This window comes from Zonotrichia albicollis, chromosome 2 (assembly GCF_047830755.1).
Source record: "Zonotrichia albicollis isolate bZonAlb1 chromosome 2, bZonAlb1.hap1, whole genome shotgun sequence".
In the NCBI taxonomy this organism is placed as follows: Eukaryota; Metazoa; Chordata; class Aves; order Passeriformes; family Passerellidae; genus Zonotrichia; species Zonotrichia albicollis.
The window spans coordinates 112,126,793-112,150,817 of NC_133820.1; the positions used below are offsets into that span (position 1 = coordinate 112,126,793).

At 44.1% G+C, this 24,025-nt stretch overlaps 1 protein-coding gene across 14 annotated transcripts in view; it reads right to left on the reverse strand.

Annotated features, from left to right (window-relative positions):
• The window catches only part of BBX (BBX high mobility group box domain containing), a 132,417-nt gene extending 110,426 nt beyond the window's left edge, over positions 1-21,991 (reverse strand). For 5 of the 14 annotated variants that reach the window (XM_074536061.1, XM_074536064.1, XM_074536060.1 and 2 more), the window contains exons 1-2: positions 21,841-21,991; positions 18,521-18,593 (exon numbers count right to left, since the gene is read on the reverse strand). The gene's annotated coding sequence lies outside the window, so the exon portion shown is untranslated. Of the gene's footprint in view, positions 1-5,379; positions 5,437-18,520; positions 18,594-19,676; positions 19,800-20,091; positions 20,152-20,401; positions 20,579-20,783; positions 20,804-21,008; positions 21,116-21,284; positions 21,464-21,840 lie in introns of those variants that run through there. The other 9 variants (XM_074536057.1, XM_074536059.1, XM_074536065.1 and 6 more) reach the window with 9 other exon arrangements.
• Between the last annotated feature and the right edge of the window lie 2,034 nt (positions 21,992-24,025).

A 24,025-nucleotide genomic window follows, 5' to 3' on the forward strand; every position in this document is an offset into this window, starting at 1 on the left:
TTTTGCTGTGCTTTACATCCTGATCACAGAATGATTCAGGAAAGTGCTGGCCCATCAACAGGTACATGGAAATAAAAGAAAGAAAAGCAGAAAAAGAATTCCAGCAGCCTAAATAAAGATTGGGGCACTGGGAAAAGAAAAACAAAATTTCAGCCTTATGTCCTATATACTAGCCAATACTGTCTCACTAGTTACGACAAGCTATTATTGCCAATAATCCCCTAACTCTAACACTTGTAGTGACATTTTGATTCTTCAGTTTCCAAAGTAAAATATCTCTGCAGCCTCACTGAAGCAGCAGAGAATTCTTTTACTTCTGCAGTTCCTCAGCCCTTTGTCCCACATCATGATCAGCATTCCTACAGTGTAAAAGTGAATGTGTAAGTTGGAGATGCTCACTGCCAATTTGTTAAACTGTGAATGTCATTTATCACCAAGTTCCTGAATGGATTCATCCATTCTCCATTTACAGCAACAATGCACGTCATAAGCAAATCACCACCACTTACTGAAAATGAAGTTCCTGTTTTGTTGACCAAGTAAGAATGCTTGAATTTTCTTTCTGGAAGTAAGATTCTTGAGGACAGAATCTTGTTCATTTGCCAAAATTATTCACAAATCTAAGAAGCACAAAGGTGGGGTTTTGAAATGTTGGCCTAACCGGCTTATGATCTGAATGCATGCCACTAGCAAAAGGAGTTTATTATCTTTCTTTTCCTTTAGATCACATAATGGCCTATTATAGAACAGTTAGCTCCTGCCACCTTGTGGGACTTCATGGGTTTCCCTGAAAGCCTGGATCATCAGTAAACTAGTGAGTTAAAACAAATAAACATTTGGGAGTTACTTTTCTTGTTATTCACCCTGGTGAATGTTGAAATAAGAGAGAAATATTTATGGAGAGGGTATGCCATTTTGAATATTTCCGGTTCATTATCCCTAGCATTGTTTATATAGTTGAATTGCTGAATTTAGTAATCTTATAGAGGGTGTTTTAAATATTTAAATATCTGTCAAGAGTCCTAAGTTTTGGAAGCTGATGCGTCCAAGTTTAAAATAACATTATGATCAAATATTTGTCACCACCAGCAAATTTCACATATTCAAAATAGATTCCACACAGAAATAATACAAACTTAGACTGAAAATCCTTGCATTCAGGTGCAATTTTGAAACCAAATAACAACCTCAGTCTTATAAAGAATTACATATATGCTTTTCATATGGTGATAACATGCCTAATTCTCCTGAAAGACCCTATTCCATGTATTTACTTTTTAATTGCAATTTGATTTCCTGTTCTATGTTTTTCCTCTCCTCGTCCAGCCACCTCTATCATACATGGCCAACTTAATGAATGAGTCAAGTTCTCCACAGAAGAATAAGACAGTTGGAATAGAAAGACTTTTCCACCACAGTAACAAGAAGGTGAAGATGCAAGAAGGTGGATCCTCATCCTCACATCTTACATGTTGTCTTCTGCCCCTCTGACAGGCAATTTCTCCCACCTACTTTGTGGAGATGCAAAAGACAACAGCAGCTGCAGTAACTGGGAAAGGATGAGTTTCTCTTTTTATTTAAGCCAAACCTCTGCTGTCCCAAATATCAAAACTGAAAGAGCACAGAGGATTGCAGATGATGTGACTCCATGAACCTAATCAACAACCTCAAAAAACCTGCTCCTGTCTGTTCTCGGAGTCAAGTGATTTGTTACAGATGCACAAAAATGTAAGAGCAGTTAGCGAGTACTTCTTCCCCCCTACCATCCCTCAACTGCGTTAGTGAACTTGGGAGGTCTATCATGCTGTGTACTTGAGGCTAACTGTAGCAAACTTAACTCCTCCAAGTTCCTTGGAACTTCCTTCTGCTAGAGAAAAAACTGTCAACAGACTTGAAACAGGAACAGTTCTTCCTCATGTCAAAAGCAAATCATAATCATGTCTACTAAAGGCCTTTAGTAGTTCATAAATGGACTCAAGAACAGTAATTACAGATCCACAGCAAAAGGAAATGCAGCAAGAGTATCTTTTTTAATCCATAAACAGAATGAATTTTTGCTCAAGACTGAAACAATAACAAAATGTCAGGCTATAAATCAATTGGCACAGCATACCTGAAGAACACAAATTTTATGTTCCAAATAAAAGGTTTCAGAATCTCGCTAGCTTTCCCTGGTAACTTCAGAAGTGAGGTTGTCTCTGACAGCCATCATTTTCCCTCACACACAACCCCTTATCTCTTATATATTTTTAAGGTCCTAGTAGCAATACAATTAACTTACAAGGCAAAGCTCATAGTTGTTCACAACAACCTCTGACCCCACCTCTGCTCCAACACTGAGAATCTCTCCCAGACTGAGGTATGTCAGTGTCCTGACTGTCTGGAAGGCACCAAAACACTCCTCTCACAGCTGTCCTTACCCATCCCAATCTCCACTACAGGAAATTCAGACAGACAAACTGGTAAGGAGCTGCTGGAAGAGTCATCAGTCTGGATGACGAGGGAATCAGAACCACAGAGCATATTCTACCTGACCCCAACACAACCAGCACCATGCAAGGACACGACAGGCATCACTATACCTCACTGTGAGCATTAGGAACATAGACACCTCCTTACCCAGAGCTTATTTGCTTCAGATTTTTCCCTTCTCTGGAATGCCCTGATGTTACGCCAGTCTCACTGCAACTGCAGACATGTATCTAAGAGCCACCTTCAGTCCCTGGCTACAGAGAAAAAGAAAAAGCATGCTCTAGCAACAGAGTGGATCAGATCCAACACCCACTGCAGGTCTCAATAACACCGTAGTGCAAAAGAAGTAAATACTAGGACCTTTGATGCAAGTTGAATCATATTCTGACATTCCTTTTATTTTCATTTTATTTCTCTATGTTCCTATATTCTGCAGTGTTACTAGTCTAGCAGGAAGATCCCTGAGCTAACTTTCTGCATGTCTGCAAGCCCATGGCAGTCTAACTGCAGTACCAGAGAGTCGAGCTAGTACCTTATTCTTCAGGATGCTTTGAAACCAGTGGGAGCATAAACACACTTCTCATACCCTGACTAGACATGCTCCCCTCGGTAAGTGTAAGTCAGCTGGACCTGACAATACAGGACTCCCAAGTAGCAGCAGACTGGAAAGTACCTGATGATTTTTCAGATCTTCCTGGAAGTACTGCACAGTATTCTGAACAACAGCATCAAAAACTGACCGGCATTAACTTCACTTAAAGTTGTGAGTTCTCCAAGGAGACAGAAACATCTGTTGCAGGTCAAGGAAGAGTCACGACATGGCTTGAGCCTGGTTCCCATCTGAAGCACTCTTGCCTAGCTGTCAGGATAAGATTTGTTTTACACTTTCTCAGAATATTTATTTTTCTACAAAAACACTATTTGGCTTTTGCAAACTTTTATTGAGGGAACTTTCCAAGAAGTTACATAAATTAATTACTTTATTCATGTACTTACTGGAGAAAGAAGTATTTAAAAACAAACAAAAACCCACAAAACAAACCAAACACTACTGGGCCACTTGCTCCTTCTGTTTTTTATTTTATGTATATTCTTATTGATCTACTTTCCCTGTCAACTGTTTAGCTTTACATTTCAAGGAGAAAAGAGGAAAGTTCTGAATCTAATTATCTTATTTCTTGAGAAACACCTCTAAAAATCACCCAGGTTACAGACTTTACCAACTTCTGCACATAGCCTGCTTTATGAGATTTCCAAGAGGAACCTCACTGCTACATAAACCGGAATACACAATGAGATCCATCTACACCATTGTTTAATTGATACCAAGCCACAAGAGCTTACCCAGAACTGTGCACGTGCCCAAGGATCTGTGCCAAAAGGTCTCAGAGCAGGATCAGGCCCCTGTAAGATTAGCTGCATGTACAGCTTCAATCCTGCAACTGCAATAGCTCAAGGAGACTGCTATGACAGAGGCATTGCAGGACTGGGCCCTAAAATAATCAAGTATATAAAGATCTTTGTGCTCTCCACAACTGAAGCACAATTCTTAAAAATGAATGGACAAAAAACTTTTGTATTTGTGAAATAAAAATCAATTCTTTGGACAACAAGCAGGACCAGCATTCTTCAGGACAAGCTCCTTAAAATCTATAGGCTGTTTTCCCATATTTTGTTTTGTTGTGTTTTTGTGTTTTGTTTTTTTTTTTTTTAAGAATTTGTTTTTCAGTTGTTTTGTGGTTTTTTTCTTGCAGACAGAATTACTAGAATAATACTGCAAGGCCCCTGTCCTAAGCATAAACCCAAGAGATGAAAAGACTCAGTCCAAAAGATGCAAATTTGATCACATTTAAAAAAGGTGAGTAGTTAAAAAACCTGATAGCACTAGCTGGAACTGTAGAACAAGGATGGGAGATAACTTCCTTGGGATCTACAGATTCACAGTATAGTATACAGATAGTTAAATCTGATATCAGAAGGTGAACAAGATATTAAGAGTTTTCTGTAAATCAGATTCTGGTTTGCTCAAGACTGTATACCGACTGAGAAAACAGAAGTTATTTAAAACCCTAGGTGCACACAGGTCCACAGTTCTGAACTGTACTAGCCTAAGAAACAAAAGCACAAGATCCATGAATTCTCAGTCTTAACTGTTTTGAAAGACAGTCATTAGATGTGGTTGTTACTGACCCAATACTAAACTATAAGTTCAAACTTGGCACCTGAATTACAAAGTACCCTGCAAAACCCCACACTGCCACAACGCTGATTTCATTCCAGGCCACTTGTGCCAATCCTTACAGCAAGAAGCTCTGGTTGAAGAGCTGAACTGAACACGCTGAAATATGTAAGTAGAGACAAAGCCTGACTTTATGAAGTCCTTCTGAGCAATAGGATATTTTAGCTCATTCTAAGAACGAGCACAAATATGTTTCTATCACCTTCACACATCTTGTACAGCAAACACAACATGCCTATGCATCCTTGCAAAACTCATTTGCATTAGGAAGCATTAGGAAGAACAGAGGGCAATATTCACACAGCACTACATTAAGAAGAGACCTTGGCTTGGAAGAACAGAAGACCAGGCCCAAAGCTCTGACCTGCAAGGATATTTTCCTATCGGGCAGCACAAGCTCTTAGGTGTGGAGGAAGAATCCTGAATCGAATTCGGATGCGAACAGATTGCTCTAGTCTAAGTTCACAAGTACTCAATGAGGAAGCTAGAAATTAACAGGTAACACTTCATCACCATTTTTCCAATCAATAGAGGAAAGTAATGTGCACAGGGCAGATATTTTAGTAATAAAGAGGTAGTCGGTGAAGTAAGTTTAACAGTCATGTAAGAACTTGCAGGAAGTTTAGGAATTCCATACTTCATTGTACCACCAGTCATCTTGGTCTTACCTGAATATCCCTGAGTCTACTCTGCAGACTGCACAATGGGGGTGGGTAGCACTGGTTCTGAAATGTTTGTAAAATGCAGTTAGTTGATGCCTACAAAAGCACACAATAGAATAATAAAATGTTATTACACCCTAAAAACATGCTGTTTAATGGAATATGGAATTTGTAATATATAAATGACAACACTACCTGTGTTCTAGAGTACACACTCTTAAAAGGTTTGTTATATACCTGTTTAGAAAGTGAATTTTTTTGATACTCTGGTAGGGTGGACCTGAAGTCTATCTCTCCAGAGGAAGAAGCAGAGAAAGATCTTTTTCTAGATCTTCACAATCAACAAGCCTCAGTGTAAAATTTTCCCCAAGTATTATCACACAACTACAATTAATGCAACTGACATTTTACCCTGACAGAGCTAACAAAAAAAAACCAACCAACAAATGTGGACAACTCTTCTCAACTTTCTGCCCTGCTACTCACTAACTAGTTCTTCTTTCAGGAACTGGACAACACTTTACACTGGCAGAAGCTATCACCACCCCACATTTGCAAATGGTAAAACTGCTTTATTTGGTCTCCATAGCTGAAAGGGCTATAGTGGCATACTCTACCTTTATTCTAAGGCTACTGTATACTTTCAATCAGTTTCACTTTGTAAAACTGGAAAATTCATGCCAATCACTAGATTTACCAGACACTGCTAGAGTACATGATCCTGTAAGATCTCAATGAGATCCACAAATTCTGACTTTTAACAAAATCTTTATTTCCACTGAAGTCTGCAAAAAAGTTCTCACTGAACTCAGCATGACAGTGACTACACCTAATGGGGTGCAGCTCCTGGGCAACAGCACAGCTCTTTTTTGGATGGGAGATGGGCAAAATCAAACATATGGGTAAGCAGCCCCCATCACTTTTGGTGTGTGGGAGAAGTACTTGGGGAAGCAACAGAATCTGTTTTGCAGACAGTGCACAACATGTATGATACTTTGTGAAGACATCCCTCTGCAGTTCACCTTATACAAACTTGAAGTGCTCAGGCTAAGACAGTGCACCTGTTTTTCCACTCCCTCTGTGCTTGGCTACAGCCACCACAAAAGCAGACTGCTTGGCAGAGACTACTTTGGTTCAGCACTAGCAGAAATGCTTCTGGTTCCTCAGCTTAAAATTGTTCCAAAAAAAAGACTGGCCCATCATCTAAATATGGACTGCCGGCTGATTATTTCACTAAGTTCATCCATATGACTAACTCTCAAAAGAAAAAGGAAAAAAGTGAGTTTTGATTGCAGTGATGGGACACCATCACCATTACCATCACCCACTGCCACCTCTTCCCCTTCACCCCAGTAAAAAGTAGAAAGGAGTGAGGGTGCCTCATTCTTCTGACCAAATGCTACTGATGCAGTTTCAGAAATGTTTTAAACACACAGGTCTCTTAACTGGTTTTGCCACAATCCCCCAGACTAACACAACCAAATTCTGTTCAGCAGCCTCAGTGGAATTGCACAAGCAATATCAACTCTGACTTCAGACCAAAGCGAATTTTACACCCAGATTTTGTAGCCTGACCAGTAGCCCATTCCAATGTAACCCAGCAGGAGAACACTGCTAAGCACACGCAGATTAACAGGTTTCTCTGAGACATTTCCGACAGAACACTGTCAGAGATACAAATTCTCCTGATAAAACCTTGGCTCCAATATTTATTTTCTGAAAGGAACGAAAGCCTCAACATTTTATGCGTCTATAAGGGGAGGGGAGGAAGAAGCAAGTTAGGACAAGAATTATGCAATCCTATGAAAATGCAGTAATTATAAAATCAGCGACATTGTAGAATCACAGAATGGTTTGGGTTGGAAGGGACCTTAAAGGTCATCTAATTCCAACTCCCCAGCCATGGGCAGGACACCTTCATCTAGACCAGGTTGCTCAAGCTCCATCCAGCCTGGCCTTGAACAATGAGGGACGGGGCAGCCAGTGCAGTCATCCCATCACAGTAAAGAATTTCTTTCTAATATGTAATCTAAATCTACTCTCATTCAGTTTGAAGCCATTCCCCCTTGTCCTGTCACAACCTGCTCTCATGAGAAGTCCCTCTCCATCTCTCTCACAGGCCATATGAGGTACTGGAAAGCTGATACAAAGTCTTCCTGGAGCCATGTCTTCCTCAAGTCAAAAAATCCCAACTCTCCCTGCCTGTTCTCATAGGAAAGGTGCTGCAGCCCTCTGATCAAATGCGCACCTCTCCTCTGGACTTGCTCCAACAGGTCCATGACTTTATTATACTGGGGATCCCAGAGCTGGATGCAGTTCTCCAGGTGGAGTGCCACAAGAACAGCATAGTAGGTGAGAAGTAAAAAAAGCATTCTGTTGGAACACTTACATTTAAAAAAAGCTAATTGTGAATGCTTCAGTAATAAACAGCTCCTATCAAAAAAGTTACCTAAATATATGACTATGCTATTTTCTTACTGATCTTGAATCAAATGCATGTGAAAGTGAAAATGACGACCCTTCCAGGATGAGTGATTCATCTTACTTTGTCTTGTTCTCTTAAGAGTAAGAAATAGTCAGTAATTTTCCTGTTTCAATTTTTTAAGGAAGGTTTTCTTTTTATTTCTTTATAAAAACTGGCCATTTTAAACATTTGCAACCTGCAATAGCATTTTGACCTTTGCTCCAATTTTCCTCTGATTTCTATTCAGCTTTCTAATCTTATCATATTTAGTTCTACTAGACCACAATAACTGCTAAGACTTTGAATACCCTATACATTGATACAAAAGAAAATAGAAAACCAGGACAAAGACAGGATCACGAAACCTATGTTTGCACCAGAGAGTGAAGGCCATAAAACCACTTCTTGAAGTGTGTAATTCCTCCTTTTTGGGAGGCAAGGGCAAAACTGCATTTGTACACAGTTTGCGTCACTGTACTACCAGGCCTCAGGCACACTGCATTTCTGAGCACAACTCCTCTCTTACCTGAGGTTTAACTCTGCACTCCTTAATGGTCACAAACACTGCAACACAGTTCCCCTGCTGCAGAAAAAATGCATGGAGCTGCAGAGTCAATACACGTTATCAAGCTTTTTGACTGCATGGATGCTATTAATATTTTGGTAGGGTGGGGGGTAGAATTTGTGTCAGCCACAGAGCTGCTATGGCATATATACCAATTTATTTTCCCTTATTTCTTTTCCCTTTAACACATTAGCAATACATACAGCATCCAGTAACAACCTGGTTTCATGTTTTGCTTTCTCTTACCAGCAGTGCTAGATTCCTTCCTGGATGTTGTAAAGCACCACCTCAACCATTAAAGTCACAATCACATACCACATAGTCAAATGGAAAGCTTGTAACAGCAATTTAAAAATAATTAATTTTTTAATATTAAGTACATATCTGTGTAAACAGAAATCTGTTGATCTCTATCTTTTAGAAGCTACAGAGGAGTCTAGCATGCACAACAACAACAACAAAATATGGCCACAGTTTTACCTATTGAGCCTAGGTAACCTTCTGCATTCCTTAATGGCAGAAGATACTGCCCAAGGCATCTGCTATTACAAACAGGAACCAGATAATAGATGCTAAAGTCATCTAAAAAATATATATTCTGCTTAACAGAAATAGATACTATTGCAAATGAACTCTTTCTGAACAAAGAAATCATATCAGCATTTCAGATGTTATTGTTGCTAGATGTGTTTTAGCAAAAAAATATCTAATTGCAATTTGCCTTTAAATTACAAACCAATGCTAAATTCCACTGTAATATTATGTAACTCAATTTATATTAAAATAAATTGCAAATGTTTGAAGTCAAAACTGTAGACAAAGCTCAAACACTCAACAGGTACTTCCTTGAAGTACCAAGAACAAGTCTTAGGTTTAGAACTAAGTTACCTGAAACTAATAACTTCCATTGCATCTGCAGAGTCTTTGCTCCATAAGTCACTTAATGGCACTTCCTGTAAAGCCAGGAAACTGACTGGGAATTGAAAGAGTAAAATTACTTTCTTTCTGTTCTGAGAAAACAAAGAAGTTTGAGTTCTGTTAGCTCTAAAAGCTTGCATTCACTTAAGCAGAATTAGTTACCTTACTAGAGATAATATTTTAGTTTTATTTTAAGTGTAAAATCTATTTGCATTTATTTATGTGTTTGTGCAAGAGTGTAATTTTATTAAGTAGGACATTTTTAAAGGCCACAATCAAAAAAAGGCATAATTTGTCATATCCTAAATAAAAACTTTCTTAACAGCTGCAATCTAGATAAATGCACATAGGCCATGAAATCACTTAGAAACTGTGTAAGAGGCATACAGTCCATGCTCTGAAATAACAACAAAAGAGTAGGGCCTAATTTAGTGTAAAGGATAAATTGGGCAACATATTTTAATGGTGTCTACCAATGGAGACTGCTCCTAAAAAAACAAAAATACCAAAGCAAAATGAGATTACAAGCACCAATTTACCCCATGTGTTTATTGAGCGCAATCCTGATTTAAATCATCTCAATAGGTATAACTGGAATGTCAAGGCAGCAGACACGGGAGCGTACGTAGAGAGGGGCTCACAATAGCCAGGAATAGGAGGCATTGGAGGCACTGCTTTCAGTGTGCCTGCCCCCACTCTCTCCTTCAGCCCTACTCAATCTCTGCAAAGCCTGTTAGAGCTCCACAAAACACCATCCCCCACTCAAAGGTATTTTTTCCCCCTCTAGGATCCTTGAATAAGAGAACACATACTGTCCCCACTATAGATCTGAGCTGCGCCCTTCTCTCGTGTAACCCACTGCATGGGGATGTCTGTGATGACAGCCTCACCTCCATTTTTGATCTCCTTCTTTCTGCGAAGAGTAACAGCAAACGTCAAATGCAGCCCTGTGGGTCCATCCAGAAAAGCAAGGCTGCACACAGAAACCAGATCAGCTGCGGCAGAGAAACCAGCAGAACACTTCTTAGACAAAACACAGTATCTGGTCCGTTTTCTCAGGTGCTTCCCTCTGTGCACTCCAGCATCCTCTCGCTCACTCTGGCCCCATCAGCACATGGTGCAGCGAAACAGAAAGCTCACAGGGACATCCTTGAGAGTCAACTTCACTATATAAATAAATAATCCATTTCCTCTAGGCATCTCTCTCAGGAGGGCAGGATCTTCCTCTGCTGATTAAAAACCAGGAAGACGTCGCAGGCACACAGATCCAAAAGCTTTGTTTGGAGCTCCCACCTAAGCAACAGGCCCACCCTGAGTAGCAGCAGACAAAGTGATTTCAAAATCGGCAACTGAGTATCCAGATCCCTTCAACAGCTTCCTCCAAAGGACTCTGAAGCACCAAACTATGGCAAGGGCACTCACACTGTGTGAGATTTTACCTGGGTCACTTTCAGCCACGGACTTTATTTATCCTCTGCTGCTTTGGTACACCGTGCTGAGGTGAGACAGCCGAGCACAAGCACATACAAGAGATGCAAGGGAAATACTTAACTCTCAAAAATTATTTAACACACACACACAAACGGGCAATTTTCTCATATTAATGGACATCTCATGGTAATAAGAAATGGACAAATTCCACCATTACACTTAGTTACCTGTCATTTACTTTCCTTATTTAAGGTCTTCCACACTAAGAAATAAAGTTAAAAACTTCCTTTCTTTGCTCTACTTCTGACACTTGTGCTTTTTATTTAGTCCAACCATTTTAGAAGAATGGCACTAGAGCTTCTGTTTACTCTTTCAGCACTAAAACACATTTTTAATCAATACAACAGAGGAAGTAAATTGTGAATAATTGTCTGCATTAATATATTTGCTACCAGCTTTGTCATTCTTTAATTTGCACACACCAAATTTCCCCCTATAAACACCTCTGTTTCTTCAAAAGCAGTTGGAAATTAATTATGCTGGTTTTATTTTCTTATTAATTCATGTGGTATAGTTCTGTAATCAGTGCAGGATCATGCTGCAATTTTGCATACTTGTTTCAAAATACATTATGAGCACTTGATGATTGATGTTTAACACAATGTATGAAAGAGCATCTCAAACAAATTAGAGGGAATACAAATAAAGAAATTTAAGTAAGAAAAAGAATTACACATATATTCAAACAAAAGCTAAACCCTGGAACTCACAAGTTTGCGGCATGGAACACTGACTGATTAGAACTGAGCTAGGCAAGAAGTTTACACTACTCCACATGAAATTTGGATATAAAGAAACCTTTTGGAAAGAGAAAGAACAGCTGAAGATAGCTTTACCAAAGAAGTGGAGGTGAAAATGGTACTTCTTTCCAAATCTATCATCTCTGCCCATTGATTTGAAGTACATCAGAATGCTTTCTTTCCCTAGACAGACAGCCAACTTGTGAAGCAAACATACTTGAACAAAATGGCTTACATGCCAGAAGACTCATCATCTACCAAATGGCATTCTCACACTTCATGCTCTTCTACCCTCTTCTCATTTACAAGAACTCGGCATGTTTCAGCAATGTCTCTCTCTATTCGCAGGTCAGGGATGGCCTATAAGTTTGTGAGTACAACAGGTGCCAGTCCCTGGCAGGACTATCTGCACATGAATAACTTAGAATAATGTGAAATCTGCATCTTTCCTGAGGAATTACAGGCCACCAGAACTTCAGCCAGCAAACCTTCAAAAGGGTGCACACTGCTGATGATGCAGGTCTGGTCCTGGCTCTTTGTTCAGGAATTCACCTGTACAATTGCAACTGCAGGATCAGGCTCTTCAGCCATGAGGTTCAGCGAAACTGATGCTCCTGTACTTCCCCCCTAAGTCAGCATGATGTTGCTGACTGTAGTTCACTGCAGGCAGGATGTGGCTCAAAGACCACCACTTAAGGAAAGCAAACCCAAACACAGCCACCCACAAAAATGAAATGAAGTAAGGAATCAAGTCCTCCCTCAGTCCTTCCATTCTCACCTAATGTTTTCTTTATCCAGCTTCACCTTCAAATTTCTCTCGAAGTCTCTCTTAAACATTGCTTTGCCAACCACAAAACAATGCATTCTCTCACATACACAGACAAAAACTTAGAATTATTTGTTTCATAGAAGAACACACAGGCTGCAGAGGGAAGATGTACCATTCTACTGCAAGAGACGTAATCCTAACTATTACTGTGTGACATGATTTCCCCACTCCCATTGCTGGGTACCTCTTGACTGTGCAAGGCATGAGTACAAATGAAAAACAAAATATTCGAAACAAAAAGATGGCCAACTTCTGATAAGATTTAAGTTTAAAAGTCCTTATGTAGCCAGCAGAAAAAACATACTGGGCAATGAAGTGAAAGGTATTGGTTGAAAGCCATCAAACACTGAAACATTGCCTGACACTCTGCAGCACAGTACATCACCAATCCCTTACCCGGCTCACCTGTGCACAGGACCAGGCTTAAGACTTCCTCACCTGAGTCCTGCAACAGGCCAGCTCAGTTCTCAGGAACAGAACACCGAGGAGCAGGCCTCCAATGCGAGTGCCTAATCCTGCCCTGGGCACCCTGGGGTTTCAGAAGCACAGGACAAAGCCCCTCCCAGCAGTGAGGGTGGCAGAAATCTTCCTGCTCCTACACCTGTGTAAGAAGAGAGCGATCCCACAGCCAGGAAGCAGTGAGGGGCATTCCACAATGTCTCAAAGCAGACAATTTGCTACACACATAATGCCTTTCAGAAAGAAAACATGATAAACCCTCAAACAAAACACCACACAGCCAGAGGGAAGACACCTTCCCACTTTCCCTCAGAAAGGGAAGGTGTAGACAGGACTTGATAAGCTTCTTGTCAAGAGAGCTTCCACTTGCATTAAGTTCCATAGATCCCATGTTGTGCTAGTCCACTGAATTATTTTTATCTTTGCTGAATGAGGCTCTGTGACATTAAGGGTCAATAAAATGCTGCTTCTTACTTTCAGCATTTGCTACATTTTATAAAATGTCTTATTTAGAGACACCCACGTGAAAGATTTCTGACAATGAAAATTCCATGCTTCCTAAGCAACTGATTTTCTTAGTGTAGCCTCATAAAATCCTGTTAACTTTCCTTTCCCTCGCTAAAAATTGAAATGTTGTTGTACTAGGTTTCTTTGTACTCAGATATGCCTGAAGCTAGTTTATTTTCACATGCTGAATTGTCCACGCTCATAAGGACTTGCTATTACATTATGCATTTGTGTGCTATAAAGGAAAAAGCACGAACACTGGAAAGTGTCAAAACCATGTTTTTCCTCTTTGTTGATTCATTTTAAAGTAATTAAATTTATTAGAAATAATAAAACACTGCTACCATTGTGACAGCATTACAAATAGGTCTACACCCAGGCATTAAGTAAAGTGTGCTTTACTCCTCAAATACACCTTCAATTTTTACATCAAATTTTTTTTTTTTAGGTAACAAAACGCCGGTAAACAGCAAATCTGAAAATCTTACATATGTTTACTGTCTCTAGAAATAAAAGTACAGTAAGCAAGTTACTCTATCACAATACTGCCAGAGTGCCAAAGTAGTTGCTTCTGTCAATTCCATGTTTTATAAGAAAATCAGCTGTCATTTTACATTAGATTATGAATATGAAAAAATAATTTAATTGTGAAGAACCATTTCACATTAATCACATTTTAAAAACATCACTATGAAGAATCATTTTCTTCCTTGCATTAACTTTACCAAGTTAGTATTAAATAAATAGGGTGATAAATACTGCAATAAACAGCGATTTACATACCATGTTTACTGGCAAAAGCTCTTAAGTAAGCTCTCCTCCTACTTTACACTGTCTTGTCAATAAATATAACCAAATTGTAAGTCAGTAACTTCACAACATTCTGAAGGTGGGATTTTTTTTTAAACAGCATTATGAATGAAAGTGGAGTATTTGGCAGAAGATGTCCAAGTGGCACAGAATTCAGTGAGTCTACTCACATCTCAAGACAAGCACTTACCACGAAAGTTTCAGAGCAAGGGAAAGGACACAAAACTAAGGAGTCAGATGCAGATTTTATTCCATTCCCTGCTACTGCTAACCTGCTAAGTGACTGCAGGAAAGCCTACGCTCCTTCACAGCTTTTCATCTCAGATGCCTAAAACTGGGAAAAAATGATTGTTCCTGATCTTGAGGTGTGTGATTACAGTATGGCTTGTGTACTTCACCAAACAGGACAGAAGTACATAAATAAGGCAAGGCCTACAACCACCAATTATTAATAATATCACCATTATTGAGAAAATAATATGTGTTTTTTTCTTTTTCAAGCAATGCAAAACAGCAGCCCATCAATCCATTTTTAAATTCAGAGTAATCCTTAGGCTGGTTCAGATACTACCATTTCCAAAACTACCCAAAACTGTAGGAGCCTTTTGTGAAATTCCCATGTCCACCAGGACCACACTCACCCCATCACTCTCAGACAGAAACACTGTATCATTACTGATCTTAAAAAAAAAACAACAAAACAAAATAATAAAAAGGAAGTAAGTCCTAATAATCTTTTGACATGAAACTGAACAAAAAGGCTTCTGGCAATAAAATCCCAGGAAAGGGATGGTACAAGGAAAAGAAATAACATTATAGAAGCTAGAAGGATGACTTTAACCTATTTCTTCTCAAGAATATTTTGAAATACATATGATAATAAGTTCAATCCAGCTTTATAGACCCCTAAATAATAATGAAAACATAAATTATTACGTTTAAAGTAAGCTACAACAGTATCTAAACTGCTTTGAAAAACTTGAATCACTCATGCAAACTGTCCCAATATAGAGATGCCATATGATTTAATGACACAGGGAAGTACTGTCACTCTCCATTTAGAAGTGACCAAGGGACAGAAGGCTATGCTTCTAAAAGTAAAGACCTTGGAAGCCATCAGCAGGCCAAAGCTGTGCTGCTGATTCCACTGGTGGCCACAGCAGGCCATCATCACAACAGGGCACAGGAAGTCCAACTTGGGTCCAAAATTTGGAAAGCAGCTTCTGGTTTTGACTACATCACTTGCCAGAGCTCACAGAGACAGCCTGCAACACACTCAAAAAATAAAATGCGAGTTTCACTTCAGCTCCTATTTTAATTTATAGTACCTTCCTCCAGCGAGGAACCGCCTTCGGATAAAGAGGGGGATCTGAGCACTACACAAGCCATGCACTGTTGAAAGAGAAGCAGTGTCTCACCTCCCAGGCATCCAAATTTCACTGCAGGTGTATTTACAAACTTCACATCACAGCAGAGCCTTGCACACCACAGGTCTCACCAACCTCACCTGCACCTTTTCCACCACTACATGTGGTGGAAGAGCACCTCGGCCCTGCTCACCCAGTCAAGTTCTCCTCTCTCCACACCACTCTTTCCCCAGCTCTGTGCCAGAGGACTGCCCTGCCTAATGCCATGTTCATGAGCTCCAGAGACACTGCGCATCCTCAGCCATGAGTGGCAGCAACCTGGAAGAACTTTAAGCTCTCAATGCAAGCAACCATACCAGTAAATTTAACAAGACTTGTCATCTCCTTCAACATATTCACATGCTTACAGGATTGCCAATTACAGAACCACTAATTTACGAACAAAGTGTATTAAGAGCATTCTGGATGAACAGGAAAAACATTAGTTATAAAATAATGGCACGATTACCTCTGATATTTTATGTGGAAAACTGACATTTAATATCTTTAATTATTCACACAACAGCTACGAAAGAGAAAGGTTTTCTTCCTTGAAGGGAAAAATAAACATGGACAAATTCCTCTCACCATCACTCCTACACTCCTTTCCTAAATAAACCTCCTGCAGAAGCCAATGGAAGTTTTGCAGGCAATGAGCTTACAGCAAGCAGCCCCCAAAAAACTCCGAAGGGTCAAGGGGAAGCTTCTTAAATACTCTGAGTTTACCTCCACACAGAAACCAGCTACGTTTCTGCTAAATTATATACCTGCTTGACATGGTTTAGCAGCTTGCTGTGGCAAGAGGGACAGCAGTGTGCAACAAACTTTTGAGAGCTTGGGTCAATTTTTGAAACATCCACAAGGCCCCCTGCAAAGCAGCTCACCACCTTCTATCTTGTGACACACCAGCCCTGCATTGGCACTCGCCAAGCAAACCAGAACTCCTGTATGTCAGGACCAAATGACTAAAATCCAGCCATGAACAGTTACTTTAGTGAGAACTGTGTAACAAAAGAAATCTTCCCTTTTACAAAAATAAAAGCTCCCCAAAGCACAGATTTCCAGTCATGGACAAACTTAACAACATCTCTATTCTCACCTTAACTAGGTGCATTATTTTCATTGCCTTTTTTTTAAGCTACAAGCAAATGTATTTCTTCTCTTCCTCTAAAGCTCCTATTATGCTTTTTTGGTAAAAATGATACCTTACCTTTTTCTCTGTTCAAGCCAGTTCAACATCAGGTGAGACATACATTTAGCACGATGCACAAAACCAAGGTCCACTTTTCTCCAAATGTGGGAAGATTGTGATCACCACTTCACTGCCAGATCAACATTCCATGCATCCAAAAGACTTCATAACAAAACTAAAACCAGATAATGACTCAAGACCTGAGTCAAGGTCTCTGAGCTACTCTTGTTCAGCATCCTTTACTATTACTCGAAATAAAGAAAATGTCCTTAGCACTTACAGTACTCTCATGTGACTCTTAACTGAAAACACAGAAAATTAAGTTCAGAAATCAGAGCATTTGTATTCAGCCCTGATCAACATTTTGAAGCCTATCTGCCAGTTTTGAATTTCCACATGCATTTTTACTTAGAAAAAACTGTTGCAAAAATTGCTCTTCACAGAACACACTCCTTGTCAGTAATGCTATAAAACCAAAAGCAATATTCTCCTATGCAACTAGTCTGTCACAAAAAAATTCAGTAATTGAACTTGGTGTTTACACTCTGAGACCTGCACATACCAACCACATCACATACAAAATCCAAAAACCTGAAATTTGAGTGTAAATCTGCAGGAACTGGAGAACAGCAGAATTCTCCCTTCGAACCAACTGCCCACAGTGGTTACCCCAGCCTCAACACTAGCTTTTTGGTTATAATATCATACCAGAACAGCTGCTCCCAACAGCCCCTTCAAGTCAGCATGTTTGGGACCATCACTTATCCTATGTCTGCAAAAGGTCAGGAGTATGTTATTAATCATTTGCATTTATGAGTACTAAGCTTACCCCAAATACATGTCCTGTCTTGTTTTTAATTATGTGCAGAATAGTACCAAGGCGATATGCTACCTCCCACTTCCCATTTTGGACCAAATGCAGGTCAGTGACAGCATGGGCAATTGTATGAGAAGTGCTCCAAATGCCACTCATTTTATGTCATTTTTAAATGTGACTCCAAAAATTTAGAATCTCTTTCTTCTTTAAACTACCACTTCCACTTCAGCTTAAAAGGTGTCAAACCCTTCAAAAGTTATCATAACTTTTCCCAGCATGCAGATTAAAAAAAAATTGGTGTGTACCTGAAAATGTAGGAATACTAGTAAATTAAGTAAGTAAGATACATATTTCAAATTGACTGGTATCTGCATTCATCAATGCCAAAAGCAGAAACGGTTACATAGAATGAGCATGGATGGAACTCTAATTAGCTCTCAGTTTACGTGTTAAAACTGAACGCACTCCTGTTGCATCAGCATTACAGTTCTGCTAAACTTGTCATTGATTCTTGACCTTCAGATTTTCTAATTACCTATTCAGTTTACATTCTCAAACTTTTCTATCACTGAATTTTAAAAGGACTCATTACATTTTTGACCTGTGTGTTGCACTTTGCATATTCTAATGTTACTTTGGTCTAAAACTTTTGCCCTAAGTCAATCAGCTGGCTGTCTTTACAAAGTTTAAGGGAAAAAACCACCACTTAAAAAAAAAAGTGAAGAGAGCTCTGAATATGCACAACCTTTTAATTTCCAAGTTACCTGGAGGAACCCCTACATACAAACTTTGTATTCTAGCAGTAGCTATTAGCACCTGGAGAAGACATGTTTTCTGAGGTGCTAAAACCATAAGAAGCATCTTCCTCATATAAAGTGGCAGCACGAGGACCTCTGTCTTATCAACAACAACCAAGTTCTTTTTTCATGTGTACAGTTCACATACTTACCCAGAAAGGCAAATGGAAATTACAGACCAACGAAGATGAAGCTGTCTCAAAGTCTTTGTCATGTGATAGTGACCTATAAAGTATCAAATAAAGGCACATAATCAGCACACCATGATTTTACAATATTGCAACTCACCACATCACCAACAAGAGGAGAGATCCCAAAACTTGAAACTTGCTTCCTCCTCACCCCCATCCCAGCTAAGCTGTCATCAAAACAAGATGACAGTAACAGAAAACCGTAAGGAACAAACAAAAGATGCACCGTGTCTTTAGAGGGCATTAGGAGTGGGCAAATGGAGCAAATCATCTGAGTGTGCATCAGCAGGGTGGGTTGTTCTTCCTCTGTCTCTCCCTCTCTCTCTCACACGGATGCATGTTTATGAACACGCACAGACTCACATACATACACACAGAGATGCATCACGTAATTATTTACATGCACACACAGTAATACTCGCATGTACTATCAAAATAAAAGACAGAAAGTTGACCACCATCTGCAAAGAGGCATACATAACAAAACCACCCGGGAACTTATACAAGTGAGCGATCAATCCCCGCGCGTGGATAAGCCAAACAACGCAAAAATTAACAAGAAGAATCAGCCGCCAGACCGCAGGTACGAGAACGACCAGGGGAAAGAGACAGACAGAGCGACGGACGAAGGCTGCACGGCTGGAGCACAGTTTCAGGTAATGCCCGCTGCCCCCCGGCAGAGCCCGGCCGAGCCGCCCGGAGCGCTGCGGCCGCCCCGCCGCCCCTCCGCCACCGCAGCCCGCGGGGAGCGACCCCCGGCCGCCGCGGGGGGAGCGGCGCTCGCAGCCGCCGCCCGCCCTCCGCCCACCCTCGCCCGTGCAAAGTGTAGGGCCACCGGAATCCGGGCTCCGGGGTGGGGTGGAAAGAAAAGGTATTAAATATGGAGAAAGACCGCCGTGACCCAGGGTTTTCCCGTCTCCCCTCCTCGCCCCCCGCCCCCGGTCACCATCAAGTTTGCATCCTAGTTACAAAATGTCGATCTTGAAGGCTGACAAGACACAGGGAGAGGGGGAGAGAACGAGAGAGAGGGAGAGAGTGAGTGAGAGAGAGAGACGAGAGAGTCCATCTTGCTTTGAGGGGGGAGGAGAGGAGCAATAATGCAGCGCATAAATCTCACCCTCCCGGGGGAAAAGTCTGCACAACACCTTTGGGGGCGGGCGGGCGCGCAGGGAAGGGGCGGCGGCGCGGGGGGCTCCCCGGCCCTCCCAGCTGCCCTCCCCGGCGGGCTCCGGCGAGGCAGGCTGGCAGCAAACACCTCCCTGCTGCTCCCCTCCTCCTCCCCGCGGGCCCGGGCGATGATCCCGCTGCTGCCGCCGCCGCTGCCACCGGGGAGGAGGTGCCGCCGCCGGGAGAGCCCACATGGAGACCGGCACCCCGTCCCTGCCCCGGCGGCCGAGCCGGGCCCCTCCGCCGCCCCGCCGGGTTGCGGGACTTGGACGTGTCACCAGCAGGACGGGCAATGGTTTCGGCGCCCCAGGCCCGAGTGACCACCGCCGGCCTGGCGGCGCCCCGGCCTCCCCGCACACACTCACCTCCGCAGAAAACTTTTAACCGCGGGCCTCCCCCGGAAAAAGTGGCGAATCCGCCCCGCACACGGTTAAAGCCCCGCGGCCCCCCGGCTCGGCTGGCGGCGAGCGGGGGAGACCCGGGCACGGTCCTTCCCCGCCCCGGCGGGGAGGGAGGGAGGAGGCAGCAGGCAGGGAGGGAGGGGGCGGGCAGCCGCCTGCCGGTGCCTCTCGCCCCGCCGCTGTGCATGTCGCCTCGGCGGCTCTCGCATCGCTTCGTTTTACCTTCCTCATTCAGCGGCGGCAGCGGGCTGCCACCGATATTCCTAACGCAAACCTGCTGCCGTGCGGCGCCCGGGATTAACGCGACTGCCTCCTTCTCCCCTGCCTCCAAGCCTTCCTTCCCCGTCCTCCTCCTCCTCCTCGCAAACCCACACTGGATCGGCTGTCCTCACATCCATGCAAGTTTCATACATTGCAAATAAACCCGAGAGGAGGAAGAGCGAAGCGCCTGGCGGGGAGCGGGGGGAGGAGGAGGAGGAGGAGGAGGGCTGCTTTCTGTAATTTACCAGCGACCCGATCTCGCAGCAGCAAATAACAGCCGAGCACCCATCCGGCTCCCGGCGGCCGAGAGAGACCCCCCCGAGGCAGCCGCCCCCTCCCCAAGGCGCCCCTCGCCAAGTTTTCTGTCATCGCGACCACCCAATGTCACAACTTACCTTCAGAAATAGGACTTCGCGCGGCCGAGGCCTGCCGCCACCTCCCCCCGGCCCCCGCCCGCCTTCCTCCCTCCCTCCCTTCCTCCCTCTCCACCTTAAACTTATTGACACAACATAATCCCGCATCCACGCGAAACTCCGGCAGGGCCGCCCGCCCGCCCCCCCGCTGCCCACCGGGGCCGCCGCCGCCCCGGGTGCATCGCCGATGACTACCGGAAAACGCACAGCCCAACTCTCCGGCCGAGCCCGGCCGCCGCTGTTGTTGTCGGGGTCGGCGCCGGGGTTTTTCCTCCCGCTCCCCGTGCGGCCGCTGGATCGGCTGCTTCCCCCTCTCCGGTTTTATATCCCCCCCGCCCTTTCTCCCGGCGGCGCGGAGCCCCCCAGGCCGGCGGCAGCCGATACCGATCCGCGCACTCTCCCCCGCGCCTCGCCGCCCCTCGGGATGAAGTTTCGTTTCTGTCTGCCGCGATTTCCCTGTCAAGTCCCCCCGGAGAAACGCACCGAGCGGCGGCCGGTGGCCATCCCTCCTCCTCCTCGCCCTCCTTCCCCTTCCTCTCTCCGCCGCTGCTCTTGCCTCTCTCTGTGGCGGCGAGAGGTGCCTGGTTTCAAACGCAGCCTGGCACTGGCTGGCCTACCCCCGCCGCCTCTCGGGCTCAGCTCGCTGGTGTTTTAAATGCCCTGCGCTGTACCGCGATCCACTTGGCCCCCTCCCCGTCACATACCCCCGGTCACCCCTACCCTGCCGGCCGGGCGGAGGGCTGGCGGCACCAACCCACCCGTCCTCCGCTGCCCAAACTTTCAAAACGAAGGCAGGGCTGGCAAGAGGGAGGAAAAGTGACTGGGAGCCGCAGCAGCCGCCGCGCCGGGCAGGGGAAGCTCCGCGCCTCCCTGCCCTCCGCCAGCGCCGCAGGAGGGGCGCGGGGGGCTGCTCCGCCACTGGGGCGCGGAGCGTAAAGCGTGGGGCGAGGGCACCCCTTCCCCTATCTCTCCCTCCCTGCCGCTGCCCATCTCCGCCCGCCCGCCTGCCCGGTGCGGGTCTGCGGGCGGGGACACTCACCTCGGCGGGGTGCGCACCGCGCCGCTGGGCCGGACGCGGCTCGCAGCGCAGCCCCTCCGCCTCGGCGCCCGCGGAACGCGGCTCCACACAGAGCCATGCAACCCGGGCAGCGCCACAACACTCCCCGCGATATAAGGCGCCCCGCCATTGGCCGGCGCGCTGAGCGACGGGTTCGCCGGCCACTCAGCGCTGCCGTTACACCCGCGGCCCGCGAGGGAGCCGCCGGCGCACACACTCTCCGCACACACTCACACAAAGATCGCCGCGCTGCCCCTCGCAGGGTTCGCGGAGCCCCCGGCGGCGGTGCCGGAGCGGGGTAGGGAGCGGGGGCCGCCCGGGGCAGCGCGGAGCCGTGGCGGCCACAGCGCCGGCAGCCACTGTCCATTGGCCGCTCGGGCAGCGCCGCGAGAGTAAACTACGTCTGCCCTGGGCAGTGCCGCGGGGTAGCGGGGTGCGGGCTCGGCCCGGCCCGGCGCACCCCGAGCAACCTCCCGATAACTTACTCGGCCGAGTTGGGCGAGTTTCATTCAGGCGCCACGGCACGGCGAGGCAGAAGTTGCGGGAGGCAGCAGCGCATCCGCGCAGCCCCTGCCGGGGCAGTAAACACGGGCAGGCACCCCCGCGGCCCGCGGGCGGACGGGCCCGGCCGGCGCTGCCCCCTGACCCGGCCAGGGGATTCAGGCGGCGGCGCCGCGCGGGGACACGGCGGAGCCCCGGGCGGTGCCCCCTGCCGTAGGAATCCTCGCCCAGGCGTGGCGGAGAGGCCCTCACCGGGCCAGCATCGACAGCACGGCCGGCTTCACATCGGCTTCCCATAGAGATCGCTCTGTTGGCAGAACTAGCCGAGTATAACGCTGGGGTCTGCGCCACGCTCCGTGTCCTGCCCGGTCCTCTGCCCTGCACTCGCAGACCGAACCTAACACATGGATGTGAAATTCATTTGAGAATTTCTGTGCCTGACGGGCTGATAAGCACAAAGCGACAGTGTGAGGCCAGCAGCTTTTGTGTGGCTGCATGGCGATTGTGCTGATGGGTGTTGGAAGTGTAGTCCAACTTTCTGGGAGAAGCTCCCTACCACTACAGAAATGAAACAGTGTGGAAGCATACTGCGTACACTGACCCTGTGTATTAAAAGTTCGCGAGGGCTTGAATATATGCAACATGAGACCCTCATGGTTTTTACGCAGAAGACACATGGCATTTATTCTTAGAGTTAGGAAGAACTAATTTTCTTGTGTGGTTCTGTCTCTAGGCAGGATGCTGACTTCCAGTCAGTAATTGTGATATTAAAAAAAAAAATAGTTCTAATAAGAAAATAATTGTTAAGTTTATTTAATAATAAATTAAGAAATAATAGTTTATTTAATAATAAATTAAGAAATAATAGATATAATAACAACGGAGATGTAGTCTTTTTTTTTTTTTCCAATAGGAGAGCAATGCTTGTGCTTCATTTTGACTTTATACATCCAAGGATGTTGCAGAGTTTATTCCATATGTTCTCAGTCCTGAGCTTTTTTCTAATGTAATGTAATTAATTTCAGCATCTTCCATGGCTTGTCTACTCTTCTGTCATTCCCCAACCCCTTTTCTCAGTATGGCAGAATTATGTTAAATAACCATGAAATAATATTTCTTATGTCTGAATAATGCAGTGCAGTAAAGTATAAGCTCATATTAGAAAACTAAATTGTATCCATGTTTCTGAGAAAGCATTTTAAATTAGCCTGCACATTTTTTCTTAAGATGTGACAAAAGTATTGTAAATGCCCCACCCTCTTGTTTGTTGTAAGCAGGGGTGTGTTTGTCAGTGCCTGAATAATATAAAAATAACAACATAAACATATTCTTGTAATGAATGCATTCTACTTCAGTATTTCATTTTAATTGCTAAGATGGCAGAGCTGACCATCTATCCACTGGAAGTCAGGTGCATGTCAGGTGTCAGAGGCTGGGACACAGGCAAGTGAAGGCACATACATTTCATTAGTCACATATATAAAGGTTGGCCTAATTTTTAGGCAGAGCTTCCTCCTATCTTTTCCAGATTGTGCAGTGCTTTGCAGTAGTGGGTAAGCAGCATCTTTTCAGTATGCATAAACAGTTGCTGGCAAGAGTAAGAGGCCTAATCCAGACAGTTAAAACTTCCATGGTGTAGTTTCTTACATGTCAGTATTAGTGCTAT